Source organism: Triticum dicoccoides, chromosome 4B, assembly GCF_002162155.2.
Source record: "Triticum dicoccoides isolate Atlit2015 ecotype Zavitan chromosome 4B, WEW_v2.0, whole genome shotgun sequence".
NCBI lineage: Eukaryota > Viridiplantae > Streptophyta > Magnoliopsida > Poales > Poaceae > Triticum > Triticum dicoccoides.
In genome coordinates, this window is record NC_041387.1 from 612,794,177 (window position 1) to 612,820,242 (window position 26,066).

At 43.6% G+C, this 26,066-nt stretch overlaps 1 long non-coding RNA gene across 3 annotated transcripts; it reads right to left on the reverse strand.

The window, feature by feature from the left end:
- Positions 1–7,427: 7,427 nt before the first annotated feature.
- Positions 7,428–10,815, reverse strand: LOC119291761. 3 transcript variants are annotated; one of them, XR_005142631.1, is made up of 5 exons: positions 10,562–10,815; positions 10,339–10,448; positions 8,459–9,808; positions 7,945–8,130; positions 7,428–7,628 (listed from the first exon to the last, which is right to left on the reverse strand). It is a non-coding gene; the product is annotated as an uncharacterized LOC119291761 (long non-coding RNA). The 3 variants fall into 3 exon arrangements; XR_005142633.1 differs by having other exon boundaries at positions 7,945–8,134; XR_005142632.1 differs by having other exon boundaries at positions 7,945–8,151.
- Positions 10,816–26,066: the final 15,251 nt, after the last annotated feature.

Consider the following 26,066-nt stretch of genomic DNA (forward strand, 5'->3'; position numbering starts at 1 on the left):
TGCCATCTAGGTCAAGCCAGCTATGTCAATTAGGATATCTTTAATTTGAGCTTTGATCCTCATCTAGTTTGTCCGTCGGGATTCATGTTGTCTCCTTTGGGCAGTGAGGTTATGATTTTTTGTCAAGTGGCATTTTTTCATGTTATATGTTATAATCCGGTGCTTCAGATCAAAATGACGATAACTACGCCTCCAGGCCACGTGCATAAAGACTTCTCGACAGTCATTGACGAGGTCAAGCCAGTTTTGGTAGACAAAAGAAAACTAGTACTCCACTATATAGGCAGGAGCCTCTGCGCTTGCTTGCTAGAGTTGCTTTCTTTACATTGTCTCGTCCTCTCCAGATCTAAACACGACAGCGGTGGCCACACACTCTCTCTCTACTCACCGCTGGTCACAGATCCAGCCGGATCCTCTTCCCCGGGGAAGGTGAGAAGGTGCAATATTCACGCGGCCGTCCTCGGCAACGGCTCTTACCCATTGCCGGCGCGTCCCAATCAGCGTGCCTTGTCGTTCTCTCCCAAGCACCGCTGGCAAGGGAGGGCCTCCGACCCCTTCTTCCTCGCTGCCATAGTGTGGGCAGATCCGGCCTCCCGCCGCCCACCTAGTGACATCGCGGCAACCCTCAGGTATAACTTCCTTCGAAACCGGCCTTGCTCTACTTCCCGAGCTCCTGACATCGCTGCATTTGTATCTTTTACTATTTCTCAGGCCCCCTCGTAGATAGGATCGACCGGTTGTTCAAAAACCACCTAAATTTTTATGGTTAAGAGGTAAAACTAGTTCATGCACTCGAATCTAGTACTACTTGGTTCAAACAAGTAAGAAAGGGGGTGGGGTGGGGGAAGATTTGTTACCTGAATCTATGACTTGGTCGAAAGAGGAAATAATGGGGGCAAAAAGTAGCAGAGACTGGCTATCCAACTGGTCTCTAGGTCTAACAGGGAAATAAAGGGAAACGCAGTACAAACTCGGTACAAACCCGATCTATTTGTTGAAAAGGAAAGAAAGTGGGGACTGGGGGACAAGTCAACAGAGTAAGTCCAGCACTAGATTTGCTAGCCTCACACAGTATAAGGTGGCTATACCGAACAAAAATGGGACCAACCCAGATATCCTGTTATGATGTTTGTTGCCCCGAGCCACTCTTATGTAATGCCACTGGTAAAATGTAGCAGTCGCACTGTTAAAAGTAAGGACACGTTAAACCAATGTTGTTTTCAATGTAATGCCTCCAGTAATATGAATCAATGTCACTTTTTTACATGTCCTGCTAAATTTTCCATTAAGATAAGTTGCTTCTTTTTGTTAGAAATGCAACTATCCTGGTCCGCCTACTCTCCCATGCCCAATACCGACTCTGTAGCAGCTGTTAATGTAATGTTGCTGGTAAAATAAAGCACTGGCACCATTAAAGCAATGTCGTCATAGTTAATCCTAATGCCCACACTAATATCTAGCAATTTTGCTACTTTAGAAATTGCTACTGTCCTTGTAGGATTGCCATTCAGATAAGGAACATGCTTCTTTTCATTTGATGCATGTTTCATCACTTGTTAGTCACCCTCCTTTCCACATTTTTTGTGCAAACAGAGATATACATTTCACGCTCAATCTTAGTTGAACTGCACAAATGATATCCAAATTATAGTTAAACATTCCAGGAGCTTCACAACCTACCTTGATGTTGCTCAATTTTTTTGCAACTAATGAAGAAGAAGCTCTGTGGGCTTCATTTTCTGATGGAAATGGAACCGGGGCTGGAGCCCTTTTCTTTAAAAATAAATAAGAAGAAGCTGCTAGCTCACGGGACATTGCTTCATTTTAGGGGAACTGCACCAAAAGGTCCCATGAATTGAATCATCCATGTTGGTGACCGAAAGAGCTAGCTTCAACATCCCAGTCTAAGCACCCCCGGCCTCCATCCTTGCGACACGCGGTACACCTCGTTTGCCACCTGCTCGACCCTAGTGTCACTGATAAAATGAAGTAATAATGTAGTTAAAATAGAGCGAGTGTCCTCTCTATCATTTCATTTCCAATGTAGATAAAGAAAGTGCTTCTCTTTGTTAATGTATGTTTCATCAACTAGTCCCATTGTTAATGTTTAAGCGTTTCTACAAACTGGGGTGCTTAATTTTAGTTGATCTGCACAAAAATAGAGATTTGAATGTCTTAAGGTGCCTCCTTGTACTACTGTTGTACACTTATGTTCATCACTGGCAGAAGGTGTATCTGGGAGACTTGGGACGATTTCTAGTATGAGGCCTACCGTATGAGGCGTCGCAGGGCCCATCTCGCCCTCGCAGCATGGCATACTATGATACTATCACAATATTTTCTTCTATTTATTTTGTGTGTTTCATCAACTAGTGCCACTATAATGTAATCACACTTTTTCATTATCTGTGCAAACAGGGGTATTCAGCTGCATTTTGGTGGAACTGCACAAATGTACGTATGGAACCGGCATATATGTAGAGTGTGAGGTGTGCCAAGTAAAAATTACCGACACCAACCATGCTCCATGCATGCATTGGCATCCACCACCACCAGTGGGATGTGTGGCGCTCTCTGTGGACGGATCTTTCTCGGCAGCAAATCCTCTAACCAAATACTAGTAGTTTATATTGGCAGTTTTCTAGGGAGTACTCTTTTCTGAAAGAAGCACCAATCTATTTTTCTTTATTTGCACACTGTGTCATAACTTTGACCCAAAGGTCTAGAGCTATTTTAGGGTGATTGGCGTAGTACTCGGAGACTGATTGTAAGCATGATTTTCATTAGCTGTCACACTGATTGTAAGCATGAGCAGGTGGAAGATTAGGTTAGTGCGAAGCTTACCTTAAACTGCCGCCATTGAAACGAGCCAAGCGTCGAGGGAACCGTAGAGAACGGCCGGGAAGCGACGTCGTGCCATCCAGCCTCCTCTTGCGGTGGGTCAACGAATACTCCTATGGCTCCGGCTGGCTCTGCACCCTCACGAATGGCACACCATACTCGATCAATTTGTTATCCTCTGGGTGCTCGACCTTCGACCTGTACGCCCACCACCTCCGCCTGACTGTCGCCTTGGGCGAATCTGTTTGCTCCATCGCCCAGAGGAGATACTCGATGAACTCGAAGGACTGCGGCGTGACTGCCGCCGAGGAGTACATGTACATCGCTACCCTCATCGCCACCGTCTCACTCTTTCTCATACATTGCCACATGGCCCTCACCATCCTCGAAATCTCCCACTCATTGTCAAACCAAGTAAGGATCTCCTTCAACCTGGCTAACTTTGCCTGGTCGCCGCCAGCGATGTGCCTGATTCGCTGCTGCATCCTCTTCGTAGATGTCCTTCTGAGTGGTCCGGTGCTAGCTTTGGAAGATGGGGGGAGAGACAGTGGTCTTGCAATAGAGAAGAGGGAGAGGCGAGACGGTGGTTTTGGAATAGAGATGATGGAGATGAGAGGGGGTGGTTTTGCAATGGAGAAGAGGGAGAGGTGAGACGGTGGTTTTGGAATGGAGATGTTGGAGAGGAGAGGAGGTGGTCTTGCAATGCAGAAGAGGGAGAGGAGCGTGCGGCAGCGATTTAGGTTTGGACGAGAGGGTCGGCGCGCTGTGACTGGATCAAAATCAAAATCAATTTACCCTTCAATTAAGAAAGTGACCCCACATTAACTAGTCTCCCTTTTATTCTAGGTCATAATTGACCATGATTTTTGCAAATAAAATATATGTTATACATTGCAAAAACAATATAATTTGGAAGTACATTCAGATACGAACCAAATGATACAATTTTTGGTGACATGCATTCACATTTTTCTTGTCAAATACAGTACATGGTCAAACTTTGACCCAAAATACGCAAAACAAAAAAATACTTCCAAGACCAGCACCGCTCTTCTGCTCTTCTCCTCTTAAACCACCGCCGCTCCTCTCCTGTTCCAATCTAAATCCAACACCGCTCCTCTCCTCTTCCATTTCAAAACCACCGCCCCTCCTCTCCTGTTCCAATCCAAAACCAGCGTCGCTCCTCTCCCATTCTAATCCAAAACCAGCGCTGCTCCTCTCCTCTTCCATTCAAAAACCATCGCCAGCGAGTGAAGGTACTGTGGAGAAGTAGATCGATGGAGGACTACAACCGATACGTGAGGATCACAGACGGCGACCCTGTGAAGCTAGCTAGGATGTTGGAGATACAGTCTTGGTTTGACAACAAGGACCAACTAGCGGCAACGGCGACATCCATGGCCAAATATTTGAACAGAGCAAAAAGGCGGCGATACTCCCGGAGGGAGTCGCGCAGGAGTACATAGAGCTGCTCCTCTGGGCCATGGAGCAAACAGATTCACCAAATCCGATCGTGAGGGGGTGGTGGTGGGAGTATCAATCCCAGATGGAGCATCCACCAAAGATTGAAGGATCGAGCATCTACAAGGTGCCGTTTGTGAGGGTGTCATGCCAGAGCGAGCCGGTGGAGTCTTCATCGACCGAACCCAACTGCAATTGGAGAAAAGCAGTTGGCCCGATGACGCTTCCCCGCCATCCTCTCCCTCGTTGTTCACATCGTCTCACGGGCCGACTGTCTGCCACCGAGGAATAGGAGGGGACTGCCCCCCCCCCCAGACCAATAGTCGGGTAGGTTGTGAATTGTCTGGAGGAGCTTAGGGTTGTCAGTATTTGCAGGTTGTGAATTGTGTTTTGTGTTGTGTATTTTGAGAGTACTTTTATATATGAATGTCTTTTGAATTTCAGATGTGCTATGCATGAATGTTGATCAGCATGATGTTATCTAGACTGTGCATATCAAAATGCCCACACAATGTCGAGTATGTGAAACATAGATAAAACGAGGGACGAAGTTTTGGCAAGTGTTGGATGTGGTGTGCGTAGATGACAATGGGGACCCACATGTCAATAAAGGCAGAGGCAAAAAATTTGAAGATATTTTCCCTGCACAGGTGGAATCAAACCCGGGCGGAACAGCTATCGGGTAGTGTCACTTGGCCAATAGGCTAGCTCAGTAGTTTCGTTAATAATAAGGCACTTCCTCATGTGGTCGGATCCCCTCCTGCGCCTTTGTGCGCTCGCCGCGACGCTGCTGTCTGCCATTGTGAACATGCTGAACAAACGAGAGGAATCTGGAGAGGACTGTACGTGGAGAAGCGGACAATCGGGACCCACCAGGTCTATGGCCGTACGCAAGCAAGTACCTCATCAAAAAAATACTTCCTCCTAATGCTATACTGACGTTGGGGCCCACAGGTTTGTCAACATAGTTACATTTTTTTAGGTGCTTCAACGTAGTTACTATAGGAGATAAATTCACAACGAAGCCGGGAAGCTGACAGGTATCATTTATTATCACTGGGGCAGCAAGTATCAGCTGGGTTTTGGGCTGCCCCGTCTAGGCTTTGTTTTTTAACATGCGCAGCCCACAACCTCGGATGGGAGGTCCATAGGCCTGTTTGTATTTTCTTGAGGGTCGTCATGTATCGACCGGCCTATGGACCTCCCATCCAAGGTTTTATTTTTCCTGAAACATCGACAGCCCAATTTATGTATTTTTTTGAAGAAAACGCATAGGTCTGTTCTATTTTTCTATATAAGAATAGGAACGCCTGGTCCAACTTATATTTCCCTTCTAACTATATTATATATATTTAAATTATTTTATACGTTATTATATATTATTTTTATTGTCATCATATATTTAACAGATACTTACATATGTAAGAAAACAATATCCCACATCTTATTAACTTATAAAAACAATTTCTTAACAATCAAATCCTGGATTGTTTTGGCACGAAAATCCTAGTGATTGTGTACAAAAGCTTGGTAAGATTTAAAGACGAATGTAATAATAAATCACTTATTATTTAAATATATTTATAACAAAATGCTTAGCCCCTGTTTATTTTTTGATAACATTGCTGGCCCAACCCAACATTATAATTAGAATCAGCCCAGCAAAATCATGTATTTCGAGAAAGTGCAAATGGCCTGTAATTTTTTAGGAAAACTAGTCGTCGACCCGTGCACATGCACGGGCTAGCTTTCAACAATGCATTACTTAAACCCTTTGGAAAAAAGGTATGATGAATATAGCCTTATAGTTAAGCTGTTGAAATTTTAATTTCTTCACACTACAGATTGTTTTGGAACACATGCATCACAGTATGCTTATTTCATTGTACAACAGATTCGACAAAAAATCTGTGTTTGCTTAGGCATCGTGAAGAAGAATCAATATTTATACAACTAATATAGCCTGAAAGATAAATATTAGAAAATGCTAGTTTTATTCACTTGCTATTTCTCATACTATTATTTTTAGGGCGTTCTAATTACGGATTTTTTTATAAAGCATAGACTAATTGTATAAAATAATCATATACAAAACATGCATGAACTATGTTTTTTTGATAGCAACCCTGTCACAACGAAGCGCACGGGAAAACCAAAAGGTTAGAACTGATCCAACCTACACTTTGGTTCACATGGTACAAACTTGAAATGTTTTCCATGTAATAGTAGTATTTCTCTTTTCTTTTATCCACTAAGGCACCATCTAACTTTAGCCAGTGTCTATGCTACGGAGTTCTGGACCATTTGACCCTGCAGTAACTCATTTTATAATTGAAAGAGCATGTCCAACTGAGCTACCAAATTATCTTTCTCTCACAAAAGAGAAGTTACCAATTCGTCTGTTCCGTATTCCTCTCACCAAAGATGCAGCTGGAAGGTGATCCAAGTTGGTAATTGAAAAGTGCATGCGGTGATTATAATATATATAGACAATATAAGATGCAATTTGACAACGGTTAGGACTGATTTTATTGAATTATTAATTAGAGAACGCTTATTATTCTACCACATAACAGGATAATAACCTACTTAAGAAAAGTGCCATGTCATTTTTTTATGGAAGGATGGCTCACATTTGTTCACTTCCCAATAAGCGAAAGTTCCGCATAAAATATAAAGCACATTGATATGTATTTGAAAATATAACTATAACCATGGGGTAAAATAGTATTAGATACTAAATGACAATGATAACCAAAATAACATGGTAATTTTCTTCAATATAGTATTATTAATGAATGAAAAATAAAGTAGCTAGCAATATGTATATGAACCATGTCACACGTACAGCCAAACAACTTAACAAACCTGAGCTTCACATCCATGTTTTTGTCTTGACTAACACATGGTTTATTGATACATAATCAATCTATGTTTTCCAAGTGGAACCGAAGAAATATGGGAGGCGTTTGGTTCCACGTTTGTATCGTTTTTGATTTTTAGTGTCGGGAAGCTTTGCCTCTGATATTTCCTCCTGAGTCCTGAATATGCGTTTTGTTTGGCTTGGCCGCGAGTGAATGCGTAGTGGAGAGGATCCTGTATCCAGCCGTGATCGGACTTTTTCACGGAAGCGAAGTGAAGCGCTTTATCCGATAGCACCGTAACACAAATCAGAAGGGCTGAACTAAACGACTTCTACTGTCTTCTGAAAGTGCTGTAATCAGAAGCGAGACTTTTCCACCCAAGCAAATGCGTCGATAGTACACAACATACGATACAATCAGTTTGCAATTGATTATCCGATTCGTTCTCATGCATACCCAAACCTACACAGGAAAATCAGGGCAACATACATCAGTTTTCTTTCAGAAAATGGAAAGGCCTAATTACTAAATATATGCAAGAAAATACCATATCAAATGTTTTTTCTACCCTACTCATATCAGGTATATTTGGTAATGTACATTAAAACTTGATCATATCGCAATGTTTCATGGGCACTGTGACTACTGAGACTATTCTGTCCAAAATCAACACTTGGTCACCATTAACTTCTAGTATTTCAACCTTATTAAATCAAAGTAACACATGGGGCGCTATACACAATACTTCTAGATCTGAGAGGAGTAGGTAAGTGATTACCTTATCTGATGTCGGAGGGACTCGTATCAGATCCTAGAAGAGGACTCCACAAAAGTTGATGCTGACGGCTCCATGAAATTGGCGTCCGCTGCTGCATAAGTTCTTAACATGCACACCATGGAGAGACGATGGAGAGGAAGAGACGGCTGGTCAACCTTCCACATTCCTAATAGCAATCGGAGGGGCCTGCCTTCATCATGGTTAGATCTGACGATAAAAATATTGAACCCAACCTGTGCCCTCTTAGAATTGACGTGAGAGGCACGAAACATATATATAACATTGTGATTTTGATTTTAAAAAAACCTGCTCATAAGAAATGGTGCATTTAGGAATTTATTGAATAAAAAATTACAACTAAACAACAAAGGACTCAAAGGCGAAGTAGCTAATTCAACTCTTACAATTGACTTGACCCATTCCAAATGCATTGGAATTGAATATTATGATAAAAATGTGTTCTAAATAAAACTGCATCTGAATCTCAGAATCGTAGTATGAGCATAAAACATACCTCGATAGTTCTTTTTTCGTGCTCTGTCACATGACCTCGAAGTATTTAATAGCGCCATCCAATGTAGCGTTATACTGTGCACTGTGCAGAACATTGAACTGAAATGTGAAAAGTAAAGGAATGCTCAATGATGCCACTGTACATAGCAGATATTATGAAATAATAATGAAAATGGACATATTTATCAAGAAGCAAAAGAACGTCATGCAATAAGTAAGAATATAGAGTACATGGATTCGGGGGATTAGTTCATATGCTAGTTTAATAAAGTAGATACATATAATCATTTATGAGCACTTGTCCTTGCTTTAAATGTGAAATACCGAGACATCATCTTTTGACTGTTGCAGCAGGCCCGCTTCATATAAACCCATCTCTTCTTTATCTTCTTACTTTAAGAAAATACCATTAATAAGATGAAAGTGATAAGTCTGTCTATGTCTCCGGAGTGGCAAATTTTCCAACGAAGACATAATGCTGTGTTTTTGTTACCTAAACCATATTGCATATATTTTCTGATACTATCATAAGAATTATAAGCCATAGTGTCAATGTGTTTTCTTCTTCTTCTAAACCAAATTGCATCCTCTGCCCTGTGTGCAGCTTACAGATAAAAGCAGGTATAATTATTTTATCTAAAAATAATGCTGCTAAAAACACATCTCTGGTAAATGCTCCCTCCCTCTACTCCACCCTGAAGTATGGATGTTGATGGATACAGAGTTGCACACCTCTGCATATAAACTTTAGCATCTCATTTGCAACATAAATTTATCCCCTTTGCTAGACCTGGCTACAGTGACAGCATGGAAAGGGTAGGATTCTCTATAGGAGGATGTAATCTCAGACTGAAATCATCTAGCTCCTCATGAAAAAGACGACGGACGCGTCACAATAGCGACCCGAGGAGCAAAAGAAGGAGACATAGGCGGCAAGGAGAAGAGGAGGATGCAGGGGAGACTCTTGCCGAGGGTTTGGACTGAAGGCGGCAGGAGATATTCTTGGGTTAGGACTCTATAGACGCTAGAGACGTGGAGCTAATAAGAAAGATAAATAAGGTTAAGGTGGAGATCGATGGCCGGTCAGATTAGTAACGCACAACAAATAATCAGTAAGTTTAAGGTTTAGATCTGAACCGTAACATTGCTTAGGCTTGACTTTCAGATTTGTAAAAATCAAACACTATGTCATATCAAGCAGCTTTGAAGCTGCACTACTGATCACATCCTCAAGTGGTCCTCAAAAATCGTGAGTGGACATCTCCGCTCATAGTCATAGGTGCAGTAGTATTTCTTCAGTGAATTAACATGCTTTTGCCAAAAGATGCTAATCATCCATGTGACCATGCCCCTGCAGCATAAACGGATGAAGCATCAATCAATAATAAGTACTTGGACGGGGAATGAATTACTCCTTTCGGGAATTAGCAGTTTCACACAGACATTTTCTCGGCAAAAAGTTTAAGCTCACATTCTGCATATTAAATTGTAGTACACTGGGCAACAGAAAACAATTCATTGTGTATTATTCATCACCTAAACATTTTTTCAAAGCTAACTGAACCACAAACTATAACAGAATTATATTGTCCTCTTCCAAATTCAATCCAATCGACAACTCTCGATTGTTAGTCCTAATTGAAGCAGCTGGTAACAAACAAACTAAACCATCATGATTCGAAAAAACAGAACTATGTAAATGACCATTGCAAAGCCAAATGATAGTAGTATTGACCTATTTCCTTGGCAAACCCAAGTTCGTGTGTGCGGGAGAGGATATACTGCCCACTAACATGGCAATCTAATGGCACTCCACCAAGCATACCCACGAATCCATTCCACCCAAGTTCCATGAAAGAACTTCTGAGAAGGAAAAATTACCTTGCTGGGTAGCCAACTCAAAACACCCGAATTTGCTAAGAGGAGCGCGATCTTCTCCATGTACTTCTGCGCCACGATGGTCCAATGTGTGAAGGGGCACAACAGGAACACTGCAGGAGAGGAGAGCGCCATGTGTGGCAGTAACTGTGGACATGATGTTCGATGGGGAGAGGAAGAATAGGAGGTGGGCACAGATCGACAAATAGGTGACAGTCCGCCTTACCTATGTTCCCTCGACCAGCCACATCGCCACCACGCGACCGGAAGCACAGCCGCCACCCAGTATTGGTCAAAGACAGAAGACCAAGGAGAGAGATGGGTCATGATGGCAGTGGGATGCGGCAGAGGGTTGATGCGGCGGGAGCGACGACGGATGGGGCAGGCGGCGACGGCGTTGGCTGTTGAGCAGGGCGGCGGCGCAATCCATGGCGTGATGTGTGGGATGGTTGGGGTCAGGAGGTTAGGGATAAGGATGACGGCTTCTATTTCTACAGCCGTGAAGGACTATGGGCCTTAATTTAGAATTTTTTCTGCCGGAACTAAGCACATAATTAAGCAAAAAATTGTGGGTTAATCTCCACTGTAATAAATTTGGTCCCACTGGATGAACGGTCAGTAAATTCTAATTAATGTGGTAATTCTTAGGGAGTCTTTGTGGGTTAATCTCCACCGTAATAATTCGGTCCTATAGGATGAACGGTCAGTAAATTCTAATTAATGTGGTAATTCTTAGGGAGTCTGTAATTAGTATAGGTATAGATAGATAAATAGATGTGGTAATTCTTAGGGAGTCTTTGTGGGTTAATCTCCACCGTAATAATTTGGTCCCATAGGATGAACGGTCCATAAATTCTAATTAATGTGGTAATTCTTAGGGAGTCTATAATTAGTATAGGTATAGATAGATAGATAGATAGATAGATAGATAGATAGATAGATAGATAGATAAATAAATGGGCCGCATGGACACTACATTATTTGTGCACCCAACCCAGCTAATGGACTGTAATTCAAAAAAAAGATAAAATTGACTGTAAATTCTACCTTGCAAAAAAAGACTGTAAATTCTGAAAAAAACGGGTTGAATACGTGCCACATTTTTGGAGGCTGAAATGTGGGCCAATAGGTCGAAGCCAATGCAAGTCGTTGTCAACTTAGTCAACAAATGATTTTGACATCGTTAGCCATTGGATTTACATCCAACGACCAGCATCCACCTTCAATCTCTTGTCTTCTTCCTCCAGCGCCACCGGGACCACCTCCCGCCTCTGCTGATAGCATCTCTGCTTAGCACGCTTCACTGTGAAGCGCTACTCCACGATTGGCCAGGCCATCCCTTCACCCCTCCACACCTCTTGTTCTTCTCCACCGACTGCTGAACCACACCGCACCAGAACCAGTTAACCCTCGTACACTTCTCCGTCTGCAACTCTACTCCCGCGTCTTCCCATCTCCGGCTCGTTGCTGTCCAAGGCCTCGCCGTTGTCCACCACCTTGGATGCGCTCGGTGCAGCGTGGTCAACATGGTCAACGAACGACACCATCGGAAGTAGACTGTGCGTGGAGAGGCTGACAGCTGGGTCCACGTCCGCACACAAGGAAATGCCTCCTTATTACGCGCAAAATAATGATTCCTCCACCTGACATCTGGGACCCACTGGAAGGGCCTCTGTATTTCGCGAAAAAAACGTGTCCCCCGCTGACAGGTCGGACCCACCAGCTATCTTCGCACGCAAGGAAGTGCCTCCTTATTATGGACAAAAAAATGAATAGTCCCCTGCTAGCTGGGACCCACCTTAGTGGGAGGCTGACTTGTGGGCCTACTAAGTTGACTGGGACGGAGGGCTTTGTCAACTTAGTCAATATGAACGATTCTAGCTCCAGTGACCGTACGATGTCCATCCAACAGCCGTAGTGCTTTGTTAACCTCTGGTCTTCTTGCTCCAGCCGCCCAAACCAGCGTCGGTCGTGCCGCGTGCTCCTGTCTCCCGTGGTCGGTTGTGATGCCGCGGAGGCCTCACCGCCCCCTACTACTCCCACCGCTGGCCATGCCATCCCTCTACTCACCCACACCCCCTGTTATTATGTGGCGACGACAGCCTCACACCGCAGCCGAACCAGTGAACGCTCGTATTCCTCTCTGCATGGGCATTTACTGTCGCGTCTTCCCCGACTCCATGCCGTCCCCTTCCTAGGCCTCACCGTCGTCCACCGTCGTGGTGCTCTCGGCACGGCGTGGTCAATGTGGTTAACAACCGACTTCCATTGAAAGAGTACTGTACGTGGAGAGGCTGACAACTGGGTCCATGGCGGCTATAAGGAAGTGCCTCCTTATTACACGCAAAATAATTATTCCTCCACCTGACAGCAGGGACCCACCGGACGGGCCACTGTATTTCACGAAAAAACTTTTTCCCCCTAACTGCTGGGACCCACCAGCTACATCTTTGCACGAAGGAAGTGCGTCCGGGCAAAAAAAACAACTAGGCCCCCTGACTGCTGGGACCCACCATCTACATCTTCGCACGCAAGTAAGTTCCTGATAGTCGGGACCCACCTGGTCGAAGCGTACGTAGCGTTGTCATTCTAGTCGCGAACATGTACGTACATACTGGTCGATGTAGAGGCGTGCATGTGTCGTAGTAGAGGCGCGCACATAGCATGTACACGTATGTACAGCGGCCGGGGTGCAAGAAAGAAAATACGACCACGTACATACATATGGGCGGGGTCTCAAATGCATACTCGCGCATACGTACGGCCAGGGCTCGTGTACATGGCTGGGTCAGAACAGAGAAACAATGTCATCATCATGTTCATGGGGAGCCAACCGGCTAGGTCAGAACGGAATGCGTCGTCTTGTTCAACGGGAGGGCTTGGACGGAACAGCCGATGGAAATGAGGCCTGGCGTACCACAGAACGAAGGAAACGGCATTGTGTTCGACCGGCCACATTCGAAACAGGATCCTGTTCATCGAGAGGGGTCTGGCGTACCGCAAAACTGAGGAAACGGACTTGCGTTGGACCTCCTACGGTCGAAACGGGGTCCTGTTGATCGGGAGGGGTGTGGCGTACCACAAAACGAAGGAAATGGACTTGTGTTGGAGTGCTACGGTCGAAACGGAGGTCCTGTTCATCGGGAGGGGTGTGGCGTACCGCAAAATGGGACTCCACGGGATACTGTTCATCTCCACTGTCGACCTCCTCCAGCCTCCACGGGCTATTATTCATCCACCATCGACCTCCTCCAGCCTCCACCTGCGACTGTTCATCCACGGGCTCCTGTTCATCCAGCCTCCACCGCGCGCTACTCCAACGGCTACTGTTCTACCAGCCCTCTCCACGGGCTCCTGTTCAACCACCCCTCCACGGGCTACTGTTCATCCAGCCCTCCACTGTCTACTGTTCATCCAACCCTCCACGGGGTCGTCTTGTTCATCCAGCCCTCCATAGGGTCCTGTTCAGCCAGCCCCAACCGGCTCGATTGATCGGGGTCCTGTTCATCTAGAGGCAACACCACGGGGTCCTGTTCATCCACCCCCATCAGGAACTTTTCATCCAAACCCCCCCCCCAGCAACGCTCACAGTTCATCCAGAGGTAGCATCGATCGGCTTCAGTTAGTAGTAGTAGCGAAGGAATCGCTCGATCGGGTTCAGTTAACAACCATTGATCGATCGCTCGGGTTCAGTAACGAGTAGCCTGCAGTGCAATCGCTCGGGTTCAGTAGTCGAATGCCTCGCTCGGGTTCAGTTAGAGCCCAATGCCTCGCACCCACGTGCGTGCGTGTACGAGAGAAACACGCAAACCTCCATGCATCACTCGGCCCCGACCACCCACCGTAACCGGGAACACCCCGATATTTTCCTCGCCCTCGCTTCTACCACGGTTTTTTCCGTCATGGACGGCCCAAAGAATGTCATGCAACTGCGTCTCTGGCCCGCCCAGGACAAAAATCCCATTTTCTATCATGATTTCTTGTCATAGAAGTAGGAGCCCACACATCTATGATGATACCGGGTTTTGTCACAATTATTGTCATAGAAGTGTCATAAGTATGACAGAAAAAAAATCGTTCGGCCCAAAATGTCACGGATGTGTCTTTTTTCTGTAGTGCAAGATGTGGTCCTATTGAGAAATCTACCATATATAGATCACCTCTTTGATAGCCTTCGAAGACTAGAGATTTGTCAGATTCCATTAGCACAAGACAACGATATTTTCCAAATATCACAATCCTGTTCAGATCACAGAGCATTGACACATACATTAAGTTGTATCCAAGGGATTCAACAAGCATCACTTTATCCATGTGCTGATCCTTTGAGATAGCAACTCTACCAAGATCCAATACCTTGCCTTTAGCAGTGTCAGTGAATGTGATGTGGCTCCTAGTAGATGGACGTAGGGTTGAATCCATAAGAAGAATTCGATCACGAGTAATGTGGTTGGTGCAGCCACTGTCCATGATCCATTCAGTGGCTTTCGGAGTTGTACCCTACAGTGCAGTTAGTGGGATAGGCTTCACCAAGAGTATTGTGAAGCAGAAACATGTAGCGAACAAGCATATTATGAAGGTTTAGATTCTAGTTAGGCATGATAGGATGCTCGTCAAGGAACCCTGGGACAAAATACATGATAAGACCATTTGAGAATTTTATCTTGCGTCCCACAAGATGTTTTAGGTCTCCGGCTTTGTCGTTAGAAGATTTAGCTTTCCGGCTGGAGACCTTTCCCTGCAAGAGAAGTTAATTCTTCTTAACCACCCACATCTTCAAGGGTGGCTTAGAAGCAATGAGTCTAAGTTTAACATCTGAGAAGTTTGGCTTAGGAGCCCTAGCAAATAGCTTCACAGGAGGAGAATAGTACTCATAAGAATATGCAGAAAAGTTCTTAGTTTTGTGAACATAGCGGTTAGAGGAAACACGCTCATATTCATGAGTCTCATAGCGGTTCTCCTGCAAAACATTGGCGTTAGGGTGACCATAAGTGGTCCTTTGTCTGTATGAAGCCTTTGACCCATATGACGCCTATGGTTGGGGGTTTGTCTTCTTCCTAGGTGGTGTCATAATGACATTCACAGGAAGCTTCTCAAGACAGTTTTTGGGCACCCAGATCTTCTTCTGGGGTGACCCATTCCTGCAGTTAGTACCAATGTACCTGACAAACACTACACCATTCTGATTCTTAAACAATTTATAATTTACATCAAAGGATTCATCAATGACAATTGGGTTAGCACAAGTGAAGCCAGATAAAGTGGATGGGTCAACTGAAGGATCCTTATCAGCAACCTAGGTGGTTTTGGGGTACTGCTCAGGCGTCCACTATGAACCATCAACGTTCATTTTCCTCTTGAACCCAACACCCTCTTTCCTAGGGTTTCGGTTCAGAATCTATTTCTTGAGGACATCGCACAAGGTTTGATGCCCTTTGAGACTTTTGTACATGCCAGTCTCAAGCAATGTCTTCAACCTAGCATTCTCATCAGCAATAGTAGTGGCATCCTCAGTAGAGGGGTTAGTTACCACATGAATAGTTGAAGATATGGCAACATCAGATGCAGTAGAACATTCAGCAACAGAGACAGCATTATCATGCTCAAGACACTTTAAGCATGGTGGAACAAATTCTATCTGAGTAGTACTGATCTGTTGGGCGAGTAGTGAATCATTCTCTTTTTGAAGATCTTCATGAGACACTCTCAATTTCTCAAGATCCTGCTTCCTTTGAAGATAATCGTAGGAAAGCTTCTCATGAGAGGTTGAGAGAGTTTCATGAAGACTTTCAAGATCTTCGTACTTAACACAAAGACTTTTGATGTCTTCGATTAAGGATTGAGTTCGATTCATTTCCGTGTTCAACAGGTCATCACTTTTGTCTAGCAGCTTTTGAACATGTTCCATAGCAGTTTGTTGCTCGGTTGCAATTTTAGCAAGTGTCTTATAGCTAGGTTTGGATTCACATTCAGAGTCATCTTCACTAGAGGTTTGGAAATAGGCATCGCGTGAAGTTACCTTGGCACCACATTCCATGAAGCAATAGGTCGGAGCAGTGTCATCATCATCAGCAGCAGCAGCTTTGGCTTCAACATTGCCAACATTGTCTTCAGTGTTGAAGATTGACTTGGCGACGAACGCTGACGCCAGAGCCAGGCTTGCCACACCAGAATCAGGCTCCTCCTAAGACTCCACCTCCGCCACCTCAGAGGTAGACTACTCCTCTGAACCCATTTCCTTGCCAATAAATGCACGAGCCTTGCTTGATGAGGTTTTATTGTGAGATGAAGACTTTGACGAAGACTTTTAAGAAGATTTTGAAGATTTCTTCTTCTTCTTGTCATCAGAATCATATTCCTTGCTCTTCTTCTTCTTCTTCTTCTTTGATTCCTTATCGCACTGAGGACACCCAGAGATGTAGTGGCATGTCTTCTTGCATTTGTGGCAAGTTCTCTTCTTGTAGTCACATGAAGAATCCTCGTCGTTCTTTGAGCTAGATTTTGAAGACTTGCTAAATCAATTTTTCTTGGAGAACTTATGGAACTTCCTCATGAGCATTGCAAGCTCTTTGCCAAGCTTTTCAGGATCACCAGGGCTACAGTCAGATTCTTCTTCAAATGAGGAAACAACTTTAGCTTTTAAAGTACGAGTTTGACCATAGTTGGGTCCATAGATATCACGCTTCTCAGATAGCTGGAACTCATGTGTGTTGAGCCTCTCAAGTATGTCAGACGGATCGAGATCTTTGAAGTCAGGACGTTCTTGAATCATCAGGGCTAAGGTGTCAAATGAGATGTCAAGTGATCTCAGAAGCTTCTTCATGATCTTATGCTTAGTGATCTCAGTGGCACCGAGAGCACGAAGATCATTGGTGATATCTGTTAAGTGATCTAACGTGAGCTGGACATTTTCATTTTCATTTCTCTTGAAGCGGTTGAAGAGATTGCGAAGAACATCGATTCTTGAGTCTCTCTGAGTTGAGACACCTTCATTGACCTTGGACAGCCAGTCCTAGACCAGCTTTGCAGTTTACAGTGCACTCACACGGCCATACTTCCCTTTGGTCAAATGACCACAGATGATGTTCTTGGCGGTTGAGTCCAATTGTGCAAATCTCTTGACGTCAGCAGTGGAGACGCCTTCACCGACTTTGGGAACGCCAGTCTTGACGACATACCAGAGATCAACATCTATGGCTTCAAGATGCATGCGCATCTTGTTCTTCCAGTAGGGATAGTCAGTGCCATCGAAGAGGGGTACGCAGTGGAGACCTTGATTATCCCTGCAGTTGACATAGCTAAAACTCTAGGTGGTTGAACCGAATCACACAGAACAAGGGAGTACCTTGCTCTGATACCAGTTGAAAGTTCTAGTTATCGACTAGAGGGGGGTGAATAGGATATTTTTATGAAAATCTTCAAAACATGATGGCTTTGAAGACAAACAGGTAAACTGAGCCTATATAGTAAGCAGTGAAATGAAGACTACACTAGGCAAGCATTAGTCAAACATACAATATAGTGAAAGCACAAAGGCTAACTGTAACTAGGTAGACATGATCAGAATGGATGATAGTACGAAGCTAAACAGATATAAGTCTTCACACAACAAAATCAAGTGAATCAGACAGGCAAGCTATGACTTCATGAAGACAAACTGTAAAGTAATGAGAGTAGAGGATAGAACCAGAAGCTTGACGAAGACAAGGATTTGGTAGACCAGTTCCAGTTGATGTGACAACTGTACGTTTGGTTAGGGAGGCTGAGATTGAACTCAGAATACTGTGTCTTCACCTTATTTCCCTTGAGCTAAGGACACCCAGTCCTCGCCCAATCACTCTGGTAAGTCTTCGAGGTAGACTTCCAAACCTTCACAGACTTCATTCACCGGCAATCCACAATGACTCTTGGATGCTCAGAACGCGACGCCTAACCGGCTGGAGGATGCACAAATCCTCAAGTATAACAAGTCTTTAGATCACGCGAACATAAAGACTTCAGTGATGCCTAACACTCTTTGGCTCTGGTGTTTTGGGCTTTGTCCTTGCAAGGATCTCTCTCTCAAATGCTTTGGAGGTGGGTTGCTCTCGAACGACAGAAGCTGTGCACTAACTCTAAGCAGCCACCAATTTATGGTGTAGGGGGTGGGCTATTTATAGCCAGGAGGCAACCCGACCTGACATGTCCCAAATGACCCTGGGCCACTAAGGAACTAACACATGTCCAACGGTCGGATTTCAAATACACGCGGCAGCTTGCCTTGGGCTACAAGCAAAGCTGACTCATCCAGCTCTGGATAAGGTTTGCTCTCATTGTCTTTGCTTGAAGACATAGGATTTGGTTGAGAATCACTTCAGTCACTCTGACTTTGTTCACTTGGACCCCACTTAATAGTACGGTGGTTCCTATGACTCAATAAAGAAGAAAGGAAACTACGAAACAACTATGTCTTCACACTCCATAGTCTTCAAGTGAATATCTTCACGTGTCATAATTGTCGTCGTGAATGTCTTCACGATCCACCATTGTCTTCAATGTCTTCATACATTTTTAGGGGTCATCTCTGGTAGGTAAACCGAATCAATGAGGGACACTACTTGTGTTATCCTGCAATTCTCACAAACACATTCGTCCCTCAACCACGTTTGTCGTCAATACTCCAAAACCAACTAGGGGTGGCACTAGATGCACTGACAAGTCCCACCTTGCTAGCTGAGAGAGGCCAAGACCTGTTTATAAGCCCTGCTGCCCCTTCGATGTCGAGCTCCTCCCTAATGCAGGCTTACGGGCCTAAACACACTCTCTCTACCTGTGGGCCTACTAGGCCATCTGCGGGCCTGAATCCTGGCCCATGGTTGGGTTTCTAGTAGTATTCAGGCCGTGGTGGCCCAGTAGGTGGCATTTTTCTATTTTTTCTAGTTTTTTTCTAGTTTTTTGTTTTGTTTTTGCTTTATTTATTTTCTTTTGTTTCTACTTACAGTTTTTCAGTGATTCTTTTTGCTTTTACGTCACAAAAATTATAAACTTTTTGTTAGTGCCATTAGTTTTCAAATTTGAATAGTTTAAATTTGAATTCTATGAAATTTGTGTGAATCACAAGTTTGTGAATAACTTTACTATAAAAATAGACTTTTGAGTGATTCTATTTCCTGCTATTTAATATTACTGTGTTTGATCATTATATTCAATTTGGTAATTTTTAGGTTATATTAAATGTCTGTTTTAATCAAAAACAAATTTTGTTATTTTAGTTTGCTATTAAAGTTTCTAACAAAAAATTATTTATGAAAATTCTTTTTGATATTAATGTTTTGAACAAAAAATACTTTGATAATTTTAGTGTGTTCAAAATGCACCATTCAAAGCCGCATAATCAATTTTCAACCATTTCTGACTTCTTTCATGCATTTACTGATTTTTGAGCTAAATGACCCTGAAATTGAAAAGCACTGCAAATGAACTCTAAAAAGGTTGAAAGTTGGCATGGTATCATCATTTCACCCACATAGCATGTTCTAAAAAGCTGAGAGGGTTACGGCAAAAATTGGATGGACTTCGTGTACAAAATGAACAATCTCTTACGAAGTATCAGGGTTTCGGACGAAAACTCATCAGTTACAAAGGGATTTCATGTTTTTTCAACTTATTTGAACTTCAGACTTTTGTTTGCTCAAAATGCACCATTCAAAGCCACATCATCAATTTTCAACCCTTTCTGACTTCATTTGCTATGTTTCATACATTTACTGTTTTTTGAGCTAAATGACCCTGAAATTGAAAAGCACTACAAATGAACTCTGAAAAGGTTGAAAGTTGGCATGGTATCATATTTTCACCCACATAGCATGTTCTCAAAAGTTGAGAGGGTTACGGCAAAAACTGGATGCACTTCGTGTACAAAATGGACAATCTCTTTCGAAGTATCAGGGTTTCGGACGAAAACTCATCTACTACAAAGGGATTTTATTTTTTTGAACTTATTTGAACTCCGGACTTTTTGTGTGTTCAAAATGCACCATTCAAAGCCACATCATCCATTTTCAACCCTTTCTGACTTCATTTGCTATTTTCATGCATTCACTGATTTTTTGAGCTAAATGACCCTGAAATTGAAAAACACTGCAAATGAACTCTGAAAAGGTTGAAAGTTGGCATGGTATCATAATTTCACCCACATAGCATTTTCTAAAAAGTTGAGAGGGTTACGGCAAAAACTGGATGCACTTCGTGTACAAAACGGACAATCTCTTTCGATGTATCAAGGTTTCGGACAAAAACTAATCTGTTACAAAGGGATTTCATTTTTTGAACTTATTTGAACTCCAGACTTTTTGTATGTTCAAAATGCACCATTCAAAGCCACATCATCAATTTTCAACCCTTTTTGACTTCATTCGCTATTTTTCATGCATTTACTGATTTTTTTGAGCTAAATGACCATGTAATTGAAAAGCACTGCAAATGAACTCTGAAAAGGTTGAAAGTTGGCATGGTTTCATCATTTCACCCACATAGTATGTTCCAAAAAGTTTAGAGGGTTACGGCAAAAACTGGATGCACTTCGTGTACAAAACAGAAAATCTCTTTCGAGGTGTCAGGGTTTCAGACGAAAACTCATCTGTTACAAGGATATTTCATTTTTTTCGAACTTATTTGAACTCTAGACTTTTTTGTGTTTAAAATGCACCATTCAAAGCGACATCATCAATTGAAATTGAAAAGTATTTTTCATCTGTTACAAAGGGATTTCATTTCTTGACATGTAACTACAGTGATATTCTAGATCAAAGGCATCATCATAATAGTTCTGGAGAGAAAGTCTTCACTTTTTCTTTGCTTGTGTCCTTTGCTTATTGCGCTGTAACCATGGATAATCTTCATCGTTTAACAGGGTGCTTGGGTTAGCCTTGGCTTTGAAGGGAGGAATTTCATGAAACTTTTCATAATCTTCAGACATGTCTGTCTTGCCCTCCACTCCCATGATGTCTCTTTTTCCTGAAAGAACTATGTGGTGCTTTGGCTCATCGTATGATGTATTTGCTTCCTTATCTTTTCTTTTTCTGGGTTTGGTAGACATGTCCTTCACATAGAAAACCTGCGCCACATCATTGGCTAGGACGAATGGTTCGTCTGTGTACCCCAAGATTGTTCAGATCCACTGTTGTCATTTCGTACTATGGGTCTACATGTACACTGCCTCCTGATAGATTGACCCATTTGCACTGAAACAAAGGGACCTTAAAATCATGTCCATAGTCAAGTTCCCATATCTCCACTATGTAACCATAATATGTGTCGTTTCCCCTCTTGGTTGCTGCATCAAAGCGGACACCACTGTTTTGGTTGGTGCTCTTTGATCTTGGGAGATCGTTTAAAATGTATTCCCATTTATCTCGTACCCTTTGTAAGTCAATACACTCGAAGATGGTCCCCTGGCCAACGAGTACAACTCATCATAAACAGCGTTGTCACCCATCAGACGTGCTTGCAACCAACTGCGGGAAGTCCTGATATGTTCACATGTAATCAAGTCGTCACACTGCTCCGGGTGTTTGAAGTGTAGAATATTCTTGTGTTCATTGACATACAGGGTCACCAAGGTAGAATTTTGTAGAACTGCGTAGTGTGCTTGAGACCAAGAATGCCCGTCCCTACATATTATTGAGTCCCCTCCTAGCTTGACTTTTCCAGTCAGTCTCCCCTCATACCTCGATTGAGGGATACCGATCTTCTTAAGATTAGGAATGAAGTCAACACAAAACCCAATGACCTCCTTTGTTTGATGGCCCATGGAGATGCTTCCTTCTGGCCTAGCACAATTACGAACATATTTCTTTAATACTCCCATAAACCTCTCAAAGGGGAACATATTGTGTAGAAATATAGGGCCTAGAATGGCAATGTCGTCAACTAGATGAACTAGGACGTGCGTCATGATATTGAAGAAGGCTGGTGTGAACACCAGCTCGAAACTGACAAGACATTGTGCCAGATCACTCCTTAACCTTGGTAGGATTTCTGGATCGATCACCTTCTAAGAGATTGCATTGAGGAATGCACATAGCTTCACAATGGCTAATCGAACATTTTTCGGTAGAAGCCCCCTCAATGCAACTGGAAGTAGTTGCATCATTATCACATGGCAGTCATGAGACTTTAGGTTCTGAAACTTTTTCTCTATCATATTTATTATTCCCTTTATATTCGATGAGAAGCCAGATGGGACCTTCATACTGGGCAGGCATTCAAAGAAGATTTCCTTCTCTTTATTGGTAAGAGCGTAGCTGGCAGGACTTTCATACGGCTTTGGAGGCATGTCATCTTTTTTTGTGCACACGTTGCTGGTCCTGCCATGCCTCCTGTGTATCTTTTGTCTTCCCATACACGCCCAAGAAGCCTAGCAGGTTCACGCAAAGATTCTTCGTCACATGCATCACGTCGACTGCATAGAGGACCTCTAGGTCTTTCCAGAAGGGTAGGTCCCAAAAATATAGATTTCTTCTTCCACATGGGTGTGTGTCCCTTAGCGTCATTCGGAACAGATAGTCTGCCGGGACCCTTTCCAAAGATTACTTGTAAATCATTGACCATAGCAAGTATGTGATCACCAGTACGGACGGCGGGCTTCTTCCGGTGATTTGCCTCACCTTTGAAATGCTTGCCTTTCTTTCGACATTCATGGTTGGTCGGAAGAAATCGTGGATGCCCCAGGTACAGCTTCTTCCTAAATTTGTCCAAATATATACTTTTGGTGTCATCTAAACAATGCGTGCATGTGTGGTATCCCTTGTTTTTCTGTCCTAAAAGGTTACTAAGAGTAGGCCAATCATTGATGGTTACAAACAGCAATGCATGTAGGTTAAATTCCTATCGGTCTTGCTCATCCCACACACGTACACCTTTTCCATTCCACAATTGTAAGATTTCTTCAACTAATGGCCTTAGGTACACATCAATGTCATTGCCGGGTTGCTTAGGTCCTTGGATGAGCACTGGCATCATAATGAACTTCCGTTTCATGCACAACCAAGGAGGAAGGTTATATATACATAGAGTCACGGGCCAGGAGCTATGATTGCTGCTCCGCTCCCCAAAAGGATTAATGCCATCCGCACTTAAACCAAACCATACGTTCCTTGGTTCACCTGCAAAGTCCCCCCACTTTATCTCGATTTTTCTCCACTGTGACCCGTCCGCGGGTGCTCTCAACTTCCCGTATTTCTTACGGTCCTCTTTGTGCCATCGCATCCACTTGGCATGCTCTTTGTTTCTGAATAGACGTTTCAACCATGGTATTATAGGATCATACCACATCACCTTGGCAGGAACCCTCTTCTTAGGGAGCTCGCCGTCAACATCACCAGGATCATCTTGTCTGATCTTATACTGCAATGCACTGCATACCGGGCATGCGTTCAAATCCTCGTACACACCACGGTAGAGGATGCAGTCATTAGGGCATGCATGTATCTTCTGCACCTCCAATCCTAGAGGGCATACAACCTTCTTTGCTTTGTACGTACTGTCGGGCAATTTGTTATCCTTTGGAAGCTTCTTCTTCAATATTTTCAGTAGCTTCTCAAATCCGTTGTCAGATACACCATTGTCTGCCTTCCATTGCAGCAATTCCAGTGTGGTACCGAGCTTTGTGTTGCCTGTGGGGGAACGCAGCAATTTCAAAATATTTCCTACGATCACGCAAGATCTATCTAGGTGATGCATAGCAACAAGAGGGGAGAGTGTTATCTACATACCCTCGTAGACCGAAAGTGGAAGCGTTATGATACGCGGTTGATGTAGTCGTACGTCTTCATGATCCGGCCGATCCTAGCACCGAAGGTATGACACCTCTGCGATCTGCACACGTTCAGCTCGGTGATGTCCCACAAACTCTAAATCCAACTGAGGTCGAGGGAGAGTTTCTTCAGCATGACGGCATGGTGACAGTGATGATGAAGTTACCAGCGCAGGGCTTCGCCTAAGCACTACGACGATATGACCGAGGTGGAAATCTGTGGAGGGGGGCACCGCACACGGCTAAAAGATCAACTTGATCAACTTGTGTGTCTATGGGCTGCCCCCCTCCCTCCCCCGTATATAAAGGAGTGGAGGAGGGGGCCGGCCGGCCTCAAGGGGTGCGCCCCAGGGGGGGAATCCTACTCCAAGTAGAAGTAGGTTCCCCCTTTCCTAGTACAAGTAGGAGGGGAAGGAAGGAGGGGAAGGAGAGAAGGAAAGGGGGACGCCCCCTAGTCCAATTCGGTTTGGGCTAGGGGGGCGCACGCCCCACCTTGGCCTGCCTCTTCTCTTCTACCACTTGGCCCATGAGGCCCAATAACCCCCCGAGAGGTTCCGGTAAGCCCCCGGTACTCCGGGTTTATTCGAAACTTCTCCGATGTCCGAACATAGCCGTCAAATATATCAATCTTTATGTCTCGACCATTTCGAGACTCCTTGTCATGTCCGTGATCACATCTGGGACTCCGAACAATCTTCGGTACATCATATCACATAAACTCATAATACCAATCGTCATCAAACGTTAAGCATGCGGACCCTACGGGTTCGAGAACTATGTAGACATGACCGAGACACGTCTCCGGTCAATAACCAATAGTGAAACCTGGATGCTCATATTGGTTCCTACATATTCTACGAAGATCTTTATCGGTCAGACCGCATAACAACATATGTTGTTCCCTTTGTCATCGGTATGTTACTTTCCCGTGATTCGATCGTCGGTATCATCATACCTAGTTCAATCTCGTTACCTGCAAGTCTCTTTACTCATTCTGTAATACTTCATCCCAGAACTAACTCATTAGTCACAATGCTTGCAAGGCTTATAGTGATGAGTATTACCGAGAGGGCCCAGAGATACCTCTCCGTAACACGGAGTGACAAATCCTAATCTCGATCTATGCCAACCCAACAAACACCTTCAGAGACACCTGTAGAGCACCTTTATAATCACCCATTTATGTTGTAATGTTTGGTAGCACACAAAGTGTTCCTCCGGTATTCGGAAGTTGCATAATCTCATAGTCTGAGGAACTTGTATAAGTCATGAAGAAAGCAGTAGCAATGAAACTGACATGATCATAATGCTAAGCTAACGGATGGGTCATGTCCATCACATCATTCTCCTAATGATGTAATCCCGTTCATCAAATGACAATACATGTCCATGGTTAGGAAACATAACCATCTTTGATTAACAAGCTAGTCAAGTAGAGGCATACTAGGGACTATATGTTTTGTCTATGTATTCACACATGTACTAAGTTTCCGGTTAATACAATTACAGCATGAATAATAAACATTTATCATGAATTAAGGAAATAAATAATAACCTTATTATTGCCTCTAGGGCATATTTCCTTCATTGCCATCTTCGCAATTGGGGTACAACCCTTTTTTGTGATCCTCTAACATGCGATTGAACTTCAACTTCTCCTTTTCACTTTCGCATTGTCTCTTTTCATCAATAATGACTCGGCGAAGATCATCATCGGGCACATCGTCTGGTTCCTCTTGATCTTTAGCTTCCCCCGTTGAAGCATCATCGTATTCAGGGGGCACATAGTTGTCACCATCCTCTTCTTCTTCGTTATCTTCCATCATAACCCCTCTTTCTCCGTGCTTGGTCCAAACATTATAGTGTGGCATGAAACCCTTCTCAAGCAGGTGGATGTGAAGGGTTTTCCGGTTAGAGTAAGACTTCTATTCTCACA